The sequence below is a fragment of the Myotis lucifugus genome, unplaced genomic scaffold, assembly GCF_000147115.1.
Source record: "Myotis lucifugus unplaced genomic scaffold, Myoluc2.0 scaffold_53, whole genome shotgun sequence".
In the NCBI taxonomy this organism is placed as follows: domain Eukaryota; kingdom Metazoa; phylum Chordata; class Mammalia; order Chiroptera; family Vespertilionidae; genus Myotis; species Myotis lucifugus.
In genome coordinates this window covers 1434386-1448951 of record NW_005871101.1, presented here as the reverse complement: position 1 = coordinate 1448951, position 14566 = coordinate 1434386, and the positions used below count along the sequence as shown (strand labels likewise).

The following is a 14566-nucleotide window of genomic DNA, read 5'->3' as shown; positions in this document are numbered from 1 at the left end:
ATCTTGAGGTTCTAATTTTTGAGATCTTCCTCTTTGAAAATTCTGCACTGCTTGTTGTGTTGAACGCTGGCAGTCAAGAAAGTGGTACTCTTCTTACCTAGGTGGTCACCATGGAAGCAACACCCCTGCCCCCCTCAGTGGTGTTGGATTCATCTCCCCTCTGTACGATGCCACCTCTGCAAAATACCCTTTTGCAGGTAGCTTCCGGCTCCTGCAGTACCTGAGGAATACCTGCAGGTGTTAGAATGCAAACTAAATCGGAGAATTAAGCAGGATCTTACCACCAAATGTGTCTTCCTATCCTCAGTGTCAGCTAAACGTTAGAATGCTCAACAAATGTTGAACAACTGCAGCTATTCTTATGGAATCACTATCCCAAAAAGTTGAAAAGAAAAATCAAAGGTTATAAAATTCAACTCAGAGGCAGAAATTGACGTTGACCTCTACCGATTCCTAACTGGACAGAAATTGTTTCTGGAAAAGCCTAATTCAAGAATGACAAACATAAACATCCACAGGGGCCAGGAAAATGGCATAAGAGTGAAGTAGGGTCGCTGAGGCCTGTGGCAAACTGAAGAAGTCAGGTCTCCTTTGGGTGGGTTTGGGGGGATAAATTGTTTGTAGTTGGAACAATTATACTGTAAACCTATGAACACAGTATTGCCAGATCTAAAGATTTTTTAAGAAAAACGGAATAGCCCTGGAATAGCCCTGACCGGTTTGGCTCAGTGGATGGAGCGTCGGCCTGCGGACTCAAGGGTCCCAGGTTCGATTCTGGTCAAGGGCATGTACCTTGGTTGCGGGCATATCCCCAGTAGGGAGTATGCAGGAGGCAGCTGATAGATGTTTCTCTCTCATCGATGTTTCTAACTCTCTATCCCTCTCCCTTCTTCTCTGTAAAAATCAATAAAAATATATTTAAAAAAAGAAAAGAAAAAGAAAAACAGAACAATTTGTTTAATCTGAGATTGCCTCTTTTTTATTGATTTTTATTGTTCAGAGTATTACATATGTCCCCCCATTTCCCCTTCACCCAGTTCCCACCCTACCCCAGAACTTCACCTAATTTTTAAATGTTAGGCAACAACTCACTTAAACAACAAAACAAAAAAACTCTGAAGGACAAATAAAAGACTACCATCTCTGGCCTAAAAGCATGACTATAGCTAGTCAACACTTTTGTTATGAGAACGCTGCCACATATTACTACGGTCGCTGAGACGGAAGGGGGAAGCCTAAGCTGGGGCTTCAGACAGATCAGGGTTGGACACCAGCTTTGCTGTGACTCGCTGTGGCCCTAGGACGCCCTGGAGAGCAATTCAGTCTGTGAGCAGACAAAACGGGATGGCATCTGCCTAGCAGGGCTCTGGTGAAGAGCAAGTGAGGGTCCAGCACCACGCCTTGCACATAGTCAGCCATCAACTAGTATCCAATAATAACGCTTAAGATGAGGAACTTCACACCATTAGTAGCACAGAAATGGAGAAGGGCTGCTTCGGGCTGCTACTCATGAGCAAGGAAACAGACGAGTTGGATGTGACAAATAACAATTCTTCTTTAAAGTTACAGTCTTTTTAGTAAACCAGGCCCAAGAAAAGCCCTGTGCACTGTGCCTTCAAAGAGTCCACATAGAAAATCAATACAAACAAGCAAAACAAACAAACAAAAACCAACAGTTGAAGCACTGAGTCGCTGAGAAAATAGAATTAGCGTTATCCATTATTATAAAGCCAGAAGGGCAAGAAACCACACTGCAGACTCGTGTCCCGACAGATCAAACCGTCCAGAAGTTCCAGCTAAACCCCATCTGGTCAGGGAGGTGTGGACACCTTTCCAGATGGAACCAGGGATCAGGAGACACCGTTAGGGCCGAGAGCTCTGTCTACCGACACTCCGTCACTAAAAGACATGATCAGGGCCACCTGTGAGGCCTCAGGATAGGAAAGGAAAATTGTTTGTTCAACTACTAGGCAGCAGGTTTTATTGAAAATGAATTAGAAACGAATGAGGAAAAGGAAAAAAGAAGCCCGCAAATGGTGGCAGCTGCTGTTTGCTTCTAAGCTGTGCTTCCCAGTAGTTTGTTTGCTCACTGCTGTTTCTGCAACAAATTTCAAGGGAGGTTCTACATTTGCTTGAAATATCTCAATTGTGTTTTCAACATTCATTTTTCTTACTAAAAAAAATGAACGAGAGAGAGAGAGAGAGAGAGAGAGAGAGAGAGAGGGAGGCAATGCAGGACGATGACTACTAGCTGCCTTAAGGAGTGTGGGTGTGGAGCATAGGGCGGGAAGAGCAACAGGGTGCAGAGCTTCTACACCCAGGGGTCATCCCACCTCATGGATCCCTCCTCAGGGCTGGGGTTTAATGGGTAGGTCTCTGGAGGAGCTGAGCAGCTGACTTCTCGGCTCTTTCCTTTCTTGAATAGTCCATACTGAGCATATGGCCCAACCAATCGGAGCCAAGGAGGCTCAATGCTGACTTTCGTTCCAGCTACTGGGAGAGAGGCTTCCTCCACTGGACATGTCCAAGGGGATCAGAAGCAAAGATCAGTGGGACTGCAGACTTAGATTGGCGTCCCCTCTTGGTAAGCAACCAAACTGAAAACAATCATCAACTTAGGCTGGTTCCCCAGGAGGTAGACTCTGAAAATCACTGAGATTTACCCAGAGGGAGTCTGTTGGTGTGTGCACAGTGGGGGAGTGAAGGGAGAAGGACTTGACTGAGCAGATGGAAGGGTTCAACTGGGACGCACAGGAGCTGTGAATCTGTGATGACTCTTCAAAACTATCCTACCTTGAGACAGGGGAGCCTTTGTACCCCACCTCCGTTGACTCACCATTGTAGGCTGTCCTCCATCCCCATCCCAGAGGTTATAATATTGGGGTAAGCAACATGCTTCAGGTGAGGACAATTCCCTGGTGAGAACCATCCCTACCTGCCTATGCTCCCAGCAGGTGGACAACGAGGGCCTCAGTTGTGGAGAGGGCATCTGGGTGACATATGGCAGCATCCACTACAAGCATTATGGTTAGAAATGACTAACAGTTTGGAACTAGAGAGAATCTATAAGCATCTTTGTTTACAGTGTGCTGACAGTAATAAGGCAAAGTGGCATAATTAGGGTCATGGTATTTGCAAGCAAGGGGCTCTTGGAGACCCTAGAAAGCAGAAGGCAGAGGTATTGTTCAGGGACACTTGAACTTAGCACTGACCATGAGGTTCCCTCTACCCCCAATCTAAGTACCAGGAGAGCTAGATGTTTATGAATATTCCCTTACACAAATGCATGTAATTTTTAGTTATGTTCTTGAGGAATAGTGATAGAACTCGAACATGGTAAGCATTCAGCTGTTTTCTCCACTCTTATAGGACTCCAAATGTACAGTTGACCCTTAAAGAGGTTGGAACTGTATGGGTCCACTTACATGCATATTTTTTTCAATAAATATTATAAATGTATGTTCTTTTCCTTATGATTTCCTTAACATTTTGTTTTCTCTAGCTTGCTTTACTGTAAGAATATGGTATATTGTACATATAACATACAGAATACATGTTAATCAATTGTGTATGTTATCAGTAAGGCTTCCAGTCAAAGGTAGGCTACTAGTAGTTAAGTTTTGGGGGAGTCAAAAGATATACACGGATTTTCACCCACATAGGGGATCATGTCCCAAACTCTCGTAAGACTCATCTGTAATTTCTCCCAATGATTACCAATGACTTTAATCTCCTATTTTTAGTGTGGTTTGTTTTTTGGTTTTTGTTGTTTTTTTAATCAGTCCTGTCCTACTTGTCGCTTTTGAGGCATTTATACTACAGAGTACCACACTCTTGTTGAAAACATATCCCCTCCTTTATCTTCCAATACACCACTCAGTCTCTCTCAGAGATTCTGTTTCTTCTGCCCATACCTTAAAGGTAGGTTGACCCCAAGGTTCTATCCTCACATTGTTCATGTCCTAATGATTTTATCTCCAAACTAGAGGCCCAGTGCACGGGATTCGTGCACTGATGGGGGGCATGGCCTGTGGGGATCGGCCTGCTGTGGGAGCACAGCTCATCCCAGTCTGCTGAGCAGCTGTGGACCCGCCCTCTGAGTGGCTGCTCCCTGGTCCGGCATCTTCCATGAAGCTGGAGCACCACCTCTCCAGGGGACCCGGTTGAGGCAGAGCCCAGGGACAATAGCATGGAGAGGTGGTGGAGTAGGCTTCAGTCCTGCGACAGCTACAAACCCGCCTCCCAGCCTCCGAGGTCAGCTCTGTGAGCCTGATGGTGGCATTGTGTGGCCTGTGGGCATCTGGAGGAGGCAGCAGGGAGCAAGGAGGAGGAGCCTGGAGCGAGGAGGCAAAGATCGCAGCCGGGGTTCCTGCCCATTGGCCCGGGGTTTGCAGCGGGAGCAGCCGCTCATCATGGTCAGCTGAGCAGCGCTCCCACTGTGGTAGCATACTGACCACCAGGGGGCAGCTCCTGCATTGAGCGTCTGCCCCCTGGTGGTCAGTGAGTGTCATAGTGACTGGTCAACCAGTCGTTCTGGTTGTTCCACTGTTTGGTCCCTGGGCTTTTGTTATATAGGATACCCACCGTATCCATCTACTCCACTCCATTCACATGAGCAGGCCTTCCCCATCTCTTGCTGGAACTATTTACTTTCACTCAATTCTTCCCTTCCTTCACTCTATCCTTCAAGCCAGTCTTTCTAAAGTAAACCTTTCTAAATGTTTTAAAATTTAAAACATTTAAATTTAAAACATTTAAACAACACGCCATGCTTTAAAATTCTACATGATGTATTCCAAATTGAAACCAAGATCCTTTCATTCTTGGGCCCGCCTTTCGTTCTCAGCCTTGTGTTCCATCATTTTGTCCTATAATCAACCACCTCATCCTACCTGCCATTTCCCTCACACACCACACTCGGTCGTGTCTCGGTGTGTTGGTTCATACTATCTGTCTGCCAAGATTATGCCATCCTCTAACAGGCAAGCCCATCCTGGAAAGCCCAGATTGCCACCTCCTCTGGGAAGCCTTTCTCAGGTTAGTGCCACCGCCTCTCTGCACTCAAAGCATTTGTGCATAAGCTCTATGATAACCGCTTTCGAATAGTACTACACCCTCTTCCATTTCTCTCCTCTGACGAATTACAAATGCCCTGAGAGCGGGGACTGTACGTATTTATCTTAGTATTTCCCAGCACTTGGCACAGTGTCCCGCACATAACTGCTAGCAATAGCTATTTACTGAATAAGGTTGATGTCTCACTCCCAATTCTCTACAACACATGTAGAAAAAAGTCACACAAAAATGGGATCAGATGTGGAGCCAAAGGTCTTAGCAAACCTAGGTCATTTCTTCTTTTTTTAAAAAAATATATTTTATTGATTTTATACAGAGAGGAAGGGAGAGGGATAGACAGAAACATCAATGAGAGAGAAACATTGATCAGCTGCCTCCTGCACACCCCCCACTGGGGACACGCCCGCAACCAAGGTACATGCCCTTGACTGGAATCGAACCTGGGACCCTTCAGTCCGCAGGCCGACACTCTATCCACTGAGCTAAACCGGTTAGGGCGGTCATTTCTTCTTCAATGTAGTCAAGCCGTCCCAGCCACTGTCCCCTCAATCCCTCTTACCCCGCTCTCCATTGCACAAAACTGTCCCATGCAAAGCTCCTACGATTTCCCACTCTGAGGAAAAGTCATAAAGCCCATTGGCGCAAGCTTTGCCGCATGTGCATTGAGAATATGGGCTGTCAGGATGCGGCCCTGTGCAATGCAACACAGAGAAGATGCTGTTCTTAATGATCATGTTACAAAGACAGGAAAGCCAAGAGACAAGATTCAGCTTAATTCTCCCTCTCGTGTTTGCTTAGCCGCTCCTAAAGCCAGGATGGGCAGCAGGAACGAAGTTTACATACACCAAGGAGAAAAGAGCAAATCATTGACATTTACCAAAGTCAGGAATCCCTATTGGCTACACATGCCTTTATTCAGATCATAACCTTTGCTGGGAGGCTGAAAAGAAAATTTAATTCTAAGGTAGAGTAGTTTACATGATTTCATAATGAAATGTAACTACAACATCTCAAAAGGCGAGCTGTTCCATGAAAGAAATGTAACTTTCTAACAAGTACCGATAAAGGCAAATTTAGTTAGTTATCATCATAAAAATTACAATGATAGCTAACATCTCATCAGCATTTATGTACCAGGCACTATTCTAAGCATTTTCCATAATTAGGTCATTTCATTACCACAGCTCTATCAAGTGGATACTACTGTTGTCTTTGCTTTACAGATAAGGAAACTAAGGCACAGAGAGATTAAGCATTTGGTCCAAGTCACACCACCGATAAGTAGATGAGCCAGAACGAGTACCAAATTCTGGGCACTTAACCACTCAGTGCAGCTTCATGGAATCCACATTCTCAACCCTTGACTTATCATTGGCTGGCTCTCTAGCCTTGGGCAAGTTTCATATCTGCTCTGAGTCACAGTTTCTTCATCTCTAAAATGGGGACAATATTATCTTCCTCACAGGCTACTTTGAGGAGTGTGGAAGTGTCTAGACTAGCTCAGGGCCTGATACACAACAGGATGTCCATAAATATTAATCCCCTTCTTTCTTTTTTTTTTACTTTGAAAAAGAGTTCATTTAATATACACACAAAAAAACCACCTTGCCACAGAAAATTCAGTCTGTATTTCATATATCTTCAACTAATAAAACCAGTAAAAGAAAACCTATTATTTTTTAATCAACATCAATACGTACTTAGTAAACTGTGTCAGATATTTATGTGCATACAGATGTCTCTTTAGAAATAAGTGAGACTATTGGGAAGACACGTTAACTTTTTGGGGCTCCTGGGATGTTACAATAAATTTTCTCTTCTGTCACTTGAAATTCAAGAATTCAGACAACAGTGGCAAGCTTAAGCCTGACTTCACAGCTGGGTGGAGAGATTTAAGATCTAGAGGTTACTATGCATATTCACTGAGTTATGCTTTAATTCTTCCAGGTCCCCCGAAATGATACTGGATTTATCATGACACTAAATAACATCTCTAGACTAAATCCCAAACTAGGATGACTATTCCTTAGCCTCATAAAAGATGACACATATTCCTCCCAAATGAAAATGAAATTAAGAGAGAGACATTGGGAGGGATCATGAGCAATGGCTTAAAGAGACTCTAGACCCTGTTTTCCCCAGATTCCTCCTAAAGACATAGCCATTCCGTGGCAGACCTTCCATTTGATTCACCCGTCCTCGAGCAGGGTGAAACAGACCCCAGCTGAACATGGATGGCTGATCCGGCTCCCAGAATGACTGCCTACCCCCGGATTCCCTACTGACATCTGCCGAGCGACTGTGCTTACTCTAAACTCAGGGGCCTTAAAAAGACCAAAACGTTATTTCTCTTAGAACCATATTTAGCAGCTGTTTTGTTCGGTTTCAGCCTAACTGACAAGTATATGCTTACAAAAGCGAAACAGAATAAAGAAAACAGGAAAAGGAGAACTCTCCACATTTATCTCGAGCCTTCAGGCTTTTCAACACCACATTCTTGCCAAGTAAGTGCAGCACTTGGACAACTGTGCTGATGCAACACCCCCTTTCTCGTCCATGCTGCACTCACAGCCAAACAAGGTCCCTCAAAGCTCATTTTATACCCACCTTCCCTCCTTCTAATGTAGCAGGGCCTGAGGAGCCAAAGGTCTTCCTTGCCTTCCACAATGGGGTTTATTGTGGAAGCTCTACCCACATCTCCCACCCACCTACTGTCTGAGGTAGAAGCAGAAGGTACTTCCAACCTGGTGAAGAAAAGATACCAGTATGTGAGCAAATAACTGCACATATGCAACTCACTAAATTACAATGACAAGCAACATGCAGGCAAAGTATAAGGTGCTCCAAGAATATCTACCTGGGATATTTAGAATACAGTCTAGATTTATCTTTCTTAACATACTGTCCAAGCTATGCACATCAAATGGAACAAATGATTTAAGTTTTAAAAAAAAGTGTGTGTGTGTGTGTGTGTGTGTGTGTGTATGCGCGCGCACGTGTGTGCTGCGTTTTCTCACTTAATCATCTGTAAAGCACAAAAAAAGTTAGGGTCCCAGGTTCGATTCTGGTCAAGGGCATGTACCTTGGTTGCAGGCTCCTCCCCAGCCCGGGACCCTAATTGGGGCACTTGCAGGAGGCAACCAATTGATGTGTTTCTCTCACATCAATGTTGCTCTCTGTCTTTCCCTCTCACTTCCACTCTTCCTAAAAATCAATAGAAATATATCCTCGGGTGAGGATTAACCAAAAAAAAAGTTAGGGTTCCTGTCCAGATTCTACTCCTGGCCCCTGTCATTTAAACTATCCTGTTTTGATTGTCCCATCTGCAAAGTGGGATCACCTGCTTGGCCGGCCTTTTTCACAAGGTCGAATCCTGCATGTGAATGTGCTGGGCACCTCCCCGCCCCCCCCCCCCCCACCTCAGCTCCATGTGTCCAGCACTGTCCCTTGGGAAAGGTGGTCTTGAGTGCAGGATGCCATCTGCCTCGTACAGCTGAGCCTGGCTAGATGGTGCTGGCATCCCTTTACCAACCCTCGCTCTTAGCTACATCAGGATGTGATCCTTGCCAAGCCTCCAGGCACACCAGCCTCGATGCTGGTAGCTTCTTCCAGCCCTAGGGCCAGGAAGGCTGCAGCCTCCCCACCTCCTGTTCAGTTTAAAGTTCCATCTGCTACTGAACAGCCATCAGTAGTGAAAGAGCTTCCCACGCCCCCTGCCGCTGCTCACCTACTCACTGGGGACTCTGCGGCTCTAGCCTGTCCTCAAAAAACAGTCCTTAGCAGCAGATCTGAAACCTGGCGCCGCAGATGAGCCGCTACAAACCTTAAACTACCCTGATCATTATCACTGTGTCTGGGATAGACAATGGCCTAAATGCTTCCTATACATTTTCATATTTAATCCTCAGAGCAATCATGAGAAGTAGATATTACTAACCCCCATTTCCACATGATGAAACAAAAGCTTCAAGGAATTAAATAACTTGCCCAAGGTTAAACAGTATGTAATAGAAACAGCAGCCAAGACCAGATAATAAAATAAGGATAAAAATACCTTGCTCAAGGATTGTGTGGAGGATCCAAAACAGCATATATAAAGCACTCAGCACCAGTGTATGGCAGTGCTTCACAAGTAACACTACTGCTATTATTGCTATTGCTGCTGGTATTAATAAAAGTTCCCCAAGGTTACAACACTGGTCAACAGTGCAGCCAGGATTTAAATCCAGATTGTTTTATTTCAAGTCCATCATTACTCGCTGCTCTATAAATGGCCAAAGCTAAAATTAACTTGGAGTTATGGGGCTGGGGAAGGCCTTGTGGTTTAACAATGGAGACAGAGAAGAACCAGTGGCCTCCGACCAGGCAGACACAACCAGCCAAGTGGCTGGGAACACAGGAGTCAAATGAGCCATGGATGCTCAGTGCCTGCCCATCAGAGCCTGGAGTCCAGCCAAGTGGGGCTTTAAATTTCTATCCAAAGCTATAGTTTCTTTTTATGCCTCCTGTGCCATCAGCTAGGATGAACAGTGATTACTTAAGTTAACCATTTAATTGACAGTGAGAGAAGTACACCATAGCAGTTAAGACCACAGACTCCACAGCCAAAAGCCTGACTCTGATCCCAGCTTCACCATTTACTAGCTATGTGACCTTTACCATTTTGTCTCCATTTCCTCAACTGTAAAATAGGGTAATGGTAGTACCTACTACATAGGATTATTCGACAAAATAATTAATACATATAAAACATTCAAAGCAATGCCTGGCATATTGTAAGTGCGCAAAAGTATCTGCTAATGACCCTTTATTCTAGAATGCAAACTCCAAGAAGGAATGACTTCTATTGGCTTTGTTTGCTGCAGTATCCCCAATACTCAAATTACTGACGGGGACGTTATAGACACGCACTGAATACTTTCTGGATGAATCAAGTCCCCATATCACCAGTTCTCTCGCTGACGGCCAAAATGTAGCAAGGTCTCTGAAGTGTGGAGCAGGCAGGGATATCTAAGATCTTATCATTAAAGCTCCTCTCCTCATGTTACACAAGAGCAAAGTGAGGCCCAGGTAGGTGCTATAAAATCACAAATTTTTCTAACAAGAGTGTTTAGGACACTTGGCCAAGTTCTCACCTAGTTAGTGCCAGGGTTAGGTCAAGACCCCAAGCCCTTTGACTTTTAATTTTCCCCTCTGTTCAGTAAAATCATTTGATAAACCAAAGAAATCACTCATTATCTTTAAAAACAGTGGGCCTGGAAGGGAAGGAAGTAGGGACAGTGGGGAGGGTGGAGAGGAAAGGTAAGCACTTGTGTTGAGTCCTAACTTCCACATATTTGGGTTAAAAAGTGAATTAATTCATGCCCAGAACTGATGTAATGAGATTTATAACTTATCTCCAATTTGATGTCAATGTGATAGTCGACTTGTTGATGTCAATGAGATAGCTGACATGTACCTATCTGCAAAGGAGATAAATGGAATTTTTCAAAATATATTTCCTCAGTTCAAAGACTTGGCATATTCATACTCATATTTATCTCAGCTCCAAACTATTTCCTTGTAGGAGAAAACAAAGAAGTCGATATAAATTGACTATTGTTCACTGGCATACCTGGGGCACATATAATTAGGAACATCCAATTAAAATTACAATCCAAGAAGGAGTTATAACATTAATTAGAATATTTTTTCTGGTTTTGGTACACAGGTACATTAATCCTTTGTCAACTGTTGGGATTCAAGGACCAGCCCTTCTCATGCTTTCTGACCTGGTGTTCCGGAGCCATGCCCACAAGCTGCCTGTGGACATGTGGATGCACAAAGCCCACTGCTCTGTTCAGAGATTATTTTCCAAACACACCCCCAGTCGAGAAAAAGCACTCTTAACTCCATAAAGCAGAATGAGAATATTCTCCAGGATACTAAGACACAAGGCCGATTTTGGACAAGGATTGGGATCTCCACCTTCCAGAACTTTTCTCCACTCTCCCACAGTCTGTTCAAGCTCAAACATGGCAAGTTGCTCTGAAGGTCAAAATGGTCCCTTCCCTCCCACCATCAGGATGCTGCAGAGATTATACAGCTATTTGGGGAAATGTAACAGTTTACAGAGACATGCAAACAGGGGATCTCTCTAGACCTGTCAGGACAGGGTAACTTACCAGTATTTCCAGCAACACAAGGTCGAAATGATGGGAACCAGACTAGCAAAGATGTTGGCGTGTTGCCTTTTCAAAGATGCTTAGATGAAGAAAAAAGATAGCAGTTGTAGCAGATGGACTTTAAAGACAAGAACTGATTACTTAAATAATTAAATAAGAAGGGCTAGGACACCATCCAAGGTTTTATTTTAGAAAGAACAGCCTTAACCTTTCCCCCAGAGGAACTCATTTACCACCTGCTTACAACAGACCAACAACATTATATTTGCTTGAAAGCTTTTCAGCATTTCTCCCCACACCTATAAGCAACCATGTAGTTGACAAAAGGCCCTCTCTATGGGGTGAGGAGGTTAATGTTGGTTGGTTAGGTCCCCTAGTCCTCTCTCAGTTCCAGAGAGGGGCAGGATGGCCAAGAGCCCCCTCAACAGCTACCTGGGGCAGAGGCTTGTCATCTGGCAGATGGTGGTAGGAGCCCAGCCCAGTCCATCACTTGGTGTCACCACTAATGGTACAGATGGCTGGTTAATACCAACTCATACAGACTGTTTATAACAGGAATTCTTTGGCATCTGATTCATCTCTTTTCTTCAAGGCTTTTGTCCCTATGGCTAGGCTAGCATGGATGTTTACGTTTTTTCATTTATTTGTTTGTTTGTTGTACAAGGCAGATCATTTTTGGAATGGGGACTTTATACCATCTGTTCAAGGACCTAAAAAAATTTTTTTGGCAGATGCAAGCAGCTAAAGCTAAATTTCTCTGTGATTCTCCAGGTTTCCAAGGGTGTTGGATTTCCATTGTCAAACAACTTTGGGGACACTGGATTAAAAAGATTAGCAATGTAGCTCTTTCTTTGCTGCAGGGCCTCTCAGGGCTTTTGATGTATTAATGTACCCTGTGAATCTCTAAGAGAGGGCAAAAGCTTTTCACATTTCCCATATCCAAACCTGGCTGAAGGATACTTTTTTTAAGGGATCCTTGTATCTCTCTAAGCCCTGGTGTTCTGTGCTGCATAGGTTAGAAAATGATAGTGCATAGAACATTCTTTCCTTTCTTATTCCTATTAACCAAACCTTGAATCTTAGGTTACTGTAGCAAGGACTGCTCAATGCGACACAGTAAACATTCTTCCATTGCTCCTTAGCAACAAAAATCTCAATTTTATTTGGAAGGCAATGCACACCCAGGTCAAAAACAACATGCTCTGACCCCATTGAAGCTAGAGATGAATATGTAAGTTCTGGCCAATGACATGTAAGCAGAATTATCACGTGGGACTTTCAGAAGAGTTGTTCACATGGAGCTGAGTTAGCTGAGAGACGTTCTCTTGTGTCCTCCACCCTGATCCTTTCCGCTGCCTGGAATGCAGAGGTGATGGCTGGGACACTGCAGCCATTTCTGACCCTGAAGTGAATTTAAGAATAGAAGCCTCACGCTAGTTGTAACTACAGAACAATAAAATGATCCTAAGCCTCTGATGACCCTAGAACTACTGCACCACCACTGGACTGCCGATGTCTGGACTTCTTTATCATGAACGAGAAGTAAACTTCTATCTTTTAACCCACTAACATTTGGGGCTTTCTGTTTATGCAGTTGAGTTCTAACTGATTTGCTTTAAAGTTTATGGTTCAGATATTATTATTTATTTATGTTTAACCAACAGTCTTTCTTTAAAGTAGTCTTTCCATTATAGCCTTTTGACCCTTGGTTAGAGGAGGCAGTCGCTAGAGTTGTTCAAGAAATATTCCTGTTCTCTTCCTGCCGGTATGTTATAGTATGGCACAGCCACACCCCACTTTTAGGTTGAGTTTAGCCACATGATTCGCTTTGGCCAATGCGATGTGAGTGGAAGCAATGTGCTTTTCAGGTGGAATATTTAATTGCTATGTGAGAGATTGTGATGGCTGTGGAAGCATATGTGGGCTTGAAGCCTCCATGGGTCTGTCCGTGGGAAGCTGATGCCTAGAGCCCTCTCCTGACTCGTTCTGGACATGTTGGCATGGTTATGAAATAAGCTTCAGCTGTCTTTTATCTCTAAGATAGTCATCACAGCATATACTAGCCTATTCTGACTCAGGACAGAAACTACCAGAAGACGGTGACAGTGATCATCACACTGTTTAATGCTCTATGGTTTCTGAAACAATATTTGAGTAGAACCCCTTTTTACTGGGTGCCTCCTGTGCCTCAGACACTGTACAGGCATTTTGCAAACATTATTTTATTTATTCTCAGCTTTGATCCTGAGAGGCAGGTTGCTCACAAAAGAGAAAACTGAGGCTAAGAAAGTAGCCAGTGCCAAACACACATTCTCCCCACTGTCTCCAAACTGCAACGTCTGAAGGTAGCCCTGAACACAATGAAAACCCTTATGAAGCTGGCTAGTGACACAGGGATTCTGGGAACCCTTTCTTACAAAGGAGCAGGGGTAGGGCAGGGGAGAGGAGGAGGAATAAAAAGCAATTAAAAATGGAGTTTCCTTTCACGTGGCTGACCACGTCCTATATGGCCCAAACCAGGGCATGCCGGGGCTTGTAGTCCCTGCACCCCACTGAGGACAGCAGACCCGTAGGTCCTCTGACTGCTCAGCTGAGGGCCTTTGAATTCAGACCTGCTCTCTGAGCCACTGTCAAGGTAACCTAGCAGCCGAGAATAACTAATTGGGCAGCCTTCCCTGACTGCTGGCATGAACAGTTACACTCTCAGCATCGCCGTGGCAACCTGACTGGAATGCTGGTTATGCACACAAAGAAAAACCGGTCTCCATTCAGGCCAGGATTGCGTTTTGTGTCTATTCCACTTTTCCGATTACAAGTTGCTACTGAAAAAAGAGTCCTTCTTTTAAGAAGAATGTTTATTACCAGTCTGTGGGAAAACGACATTTTCTTAGCCTAGAAAAATTTGGAAAGGGGGAGTGGAATAAGATATCCTCTAAGAGATTTTAATAAGACAGGCTCTCTACAAACAACAGTAAAGGTCATCACAGGTGACATATAACCAGGCCCGGGAATCTATGGAGATGTCAAAAGCATGACATGGGCAATGGATGGCTAACAACTGGATCACATTACATTGAGCAGTGCTCATCTCCTGGGCACCTACCATGTGCTATTGTGAGTCTCTCCTCCAAATCCTCCAGTGGCTCCCCTTGCCTACTCCACTCTACCATCCACCCCCAGCCAACATCTTTACATAGCCCTCTCCAGGTATCAGCAAATTGCTCACTATACCCAGGAGATGTCCTATATGCTCTTATGTGCTATGTCCTTGTGCCTGCCACCCAGAAAGCGCTTTGTTCTCACATCTCTGTCAAAGTCTTACCAGT

The 14566-nt window shown here is 44.3% G+C and overlaps 1 protein-coding gene across 9 annotated transcripts in view; it reads right to left on the bottom strand.

The window, feature by feature from the left end:
• The window catches only part of TNIK (TRAF2 and NCK interacting kinase), a 280941-nt gene that overhangs the window by 256164 nt on the left and 10211 nt on the right, over positions 1 to 14566 (bottom strand). The window contains exon 1 of one of the 9 annotated variants that reach the window (XM_023753888.1): positions 11241 to 11282. The exons of the other annotated variants lie outside the window; for them this stretch is intronic. The gene's annotated coding sequence lies outside the window, so the exon portion shown is untranslated. Of the gene's footprint in view, positions 1 to 11240; positions 11283 to 14566 lie in introns of those variants that run through there. 9 annotated transcript variants of the gene reach the window in all.